Genomic DNA, 3,247 nt, shown 5'->3' with positions numbered 1-3,247 from the left:
ATTGTGATCATATAAGATGTGGTCTTTCATGCCTGACTTCTTTCACTTAGTGAAATAATCTTACCAGACAGATATGATTTGATATCTACCAAACAAAAATCTGTAAGTTAACATAAAATTTCAGTGTATGGTCCTTAATCAGTGTTGTTGTTAGTTGTCATCCAGTCGATGCCAACTCATAATGACCCCATGTGTGTAGGGTAGGACTGTTCTATAAGGTTTTTAAGGCTGTGCCCTTTCAGAAGCAGGCCTGTCTTTTGAAGGACCTCTGAGTAAGTTCGAACTGCCAGTCTTTTGCCTAGTAATTGAGCACGTAACTGTTTATGTCATCCACAACCCCTGGAGAACCACATATTCCTTGAGTGGAACAACAGTGGCGTGGGGGCATCGTGGTCTGATCTCTAAATTCATAAGAGGAAAAGAGAATGAAAATCAGCAGCCCAGGGCTGATTCTTATGAGGCCAAGAAGTCCTGCATTCCTCCACCCTCCAATCTTACCAATTCTAACACCAACTGTCCCTCCCATGATACTCTCTACATCTCTGCTCGGTTCGGTAATTCATTGTAATGGCCACACAGAACTCTCAGACATTTCTCATGATTATGGTATTTATAAGGGAAATACCAAAAAACAAACTGAACCCAATGCCATAGAGACGATTCTGATTCATAGCTACCTCCCTTGGGTTTCCATAGTGGTAAATCTTTACAGAAGTAGATTGCCCTACCTTCCTTTCATGGGTTTGCACCACCGACCTTTTCTGGTTAGCAGTCATATGCCTTAGGCACTGTACCACCAGAGATCCTTATAAGGGAAGTGGGAAAAAAAAAAAAAAAAAAACTGCCGTCAAGCCATTTCCAACTCATAGTGACCTCTCCTTGGGTTTCCTGGGCAGTATGTCTGTGGAAGTAGATTGCCCAGTGAGGAGTGGCTGGTAGGTTTGAACCTTCAGCCTTCTGGTTAGCAGTCAGACGCCTTAGGCACTGCGTCACCAGAGCTCTAGGTTATAATTCAGGATCAGAAATGACTCAGGATACAATTCTTCCATCAGGATAATCTCTTCTCAGCAGTGCTTGCAGGCATGTCTCTCTGGCCCTTGGCCTCTGGGCCCCATGGGCCCTGTGGACTCTTGGTTTCTGCCCTGTTTGAACAAGTGTTACAGACCTCCTTTAGCTCTGCTGATAAGTGCGTAGAGGCGCTCTACTCTGGCAGTAAGCTCTGCCTGCAGGTGCTCAGCTTTCACTCTGTGAGTCAGCAAAATTAGCTCCACTAAGTGCCTAAGCTACCAGAAGGGAGCTCAGTGGCTCTGCCACCATTGGCCCTGGGGGAGAAAGGACTTGGTGATCTGCTCATGTAAAGGTTACAGCCTAGGAAACCCCATGAGTCAGTTCTACTCCATTGCATAGGGTCACTTGAGTTAGAATTGACTTAAGGAGTTTTCTGCCCTCCTCTGTCCCTTCTACTGCCCCTAGCCCCACCACCCTTGCAAGAAGAACCTAGATTTTCTCCTACCTGAAGTACAGCATTTAGGGAACTTGACATATTCAAGATAAGACGAATGCCGAATGGTGCATGTAAAATATCACAGGGGATTGGGAAGTCTGAAAGGTGGCATGTAGTCAGACTCCAAGCTACTTAATTGAGGGCATTGTATATTTTGGAATTCAGAAGCAAAGACAAAGGAACGTCCCCAAATGACTTTCCCTTCCACCTCTTAGATTAATGGCTCTTGCTCTTCTTTATGGGATGTGTGCTGTAAGGTAAAAGGAAATGGAATGAGATTGGTGAATGGATGATACAGGGCAGGGCTTATTCTTCCACTCTTTATGGAAATTTCCTTGGCTATGTGGGCCTCTTCCTATACTATGTCTGTAGAGGTCTCTCTGGGTCAATAAAATGAGAAACCAGGTAGTTCAATAAAGATTCTGCAAACCAGTTAGTTCTCTACCTTCCCTGTGTTACGTCAGACTCTAGGATAGAACCAAACCAAAACCAAACATTGCCGGCGAGTCAGCTCTAACTCCTAGCAACCCCTCCTTGGGTTTCCGAAGTGATATCACTATGACAGTAGATTGCTCAACCTTCCTTCCGAGCTCTAGTATAGAAGTAGGGGGAAATTAGACAGTTTATTTAAAAAAAAAAAATTTAAAAAAAAAATCTTAAAAATACGTATCTTTTAACTCAAGAATTTATCTTTAGGAAGTAATCAGGCAGGTAGTAGAAGAGTTATTAGAGTATTGTTTATAATAACAAAAGTTTGGGAGTAACATAATTTACTCAACAGTGAGAAACATGCAACAAATGATGGTTTTTATGTTCAGTAGAATGTTGTACAGACACTGTGGTAAAGTAACTCTATTCACAATAGAAGATTCAGAATAAAGTGTGTAATATTCTACTTTATTAAAATATAGAAAAATATAGATTTATTGGGGAAACGATCTATAAGAATACATGCAAATAAATGCTTTTTATAGGTAGTGTGCAGTTGGGGTGATTTCAGTTCATTTCTTTCTGTGTAATAAAATAAAAGTTTGTTTTTTTTTTTAGGGGTATATTTTAGCAATGTTCATCAACATGTGACTCAGTAGATTTTTGTTACTCGATTTTCAAAATTGATAAGTAAAGAAATGGAGGTGAAATTTACAAAATAATTGAAGGACTTGTATTGTGTACTTGTATTTGTGCTCACTTTTTCTTTAAGACAAAGACTAAATACCTCCCTCTGTGCCTTTTGATTAACAGGTCTTCTCAATCAGCTATGGCAGGGAGCAGCCACCACTTTACAGCATTTGAGTCAAGACAGGCATCTGGCCCACATGGAGCATCTAATTTGAACAGGTCAGGAAGGGTGTGTGGACATTTTGGGGGAGCCAGGGTGGGCAGTTGACCCCTTCGGTGTTGATGTTAGAATAGTGCTTTGTGTTACAAAGTGGTGAGGTGGGAAGAGGCCTATTTCACAAATCCGGAAAGGAGACTTGGATCTGCTAAGGGACTTAGGTAGGTGGCTGCGGTGTAGTAAATTACGTAGTGTGGCTTTTCTACCCATAGTCTTTGTAAACTCCAAGGTGGGATTTTCTATGAGCAACTGAGGACCTCCTGATTGCTGAAGTTGTCCACCTGGAGTATTGCTGTTGGGAGTGGCACAAAACAATGTTCTGGGAGGTGCCCACTCTCTCTCAGGTGCTTAGAGTTCTGATGCTATGATTGGCTAGTTTGACTACCCTGCCGGGCTCAAAAGGAGGC

The sequence above is a fragment of the Orycteropus afer genome, unplaced genomic scaffold, assembly GCF_000298275.1.
Source record: "Orycteropus afer afer isolate SDZICR_OR568_19922 unplaced genomic scaffold, OryAfe1.0 scaffold01359, whole genome shotgun sequence".
In the NCBI taxonomy this organism is placed as follows: Eukaryota; Metazoa; Chordata; class Mammalia; order Tubulidentata; family Orycteropodidae; genus Orycteropus; species Orycteropus afer.
This window is presented reverse-complemented; position numbering follows the sequence as displayed.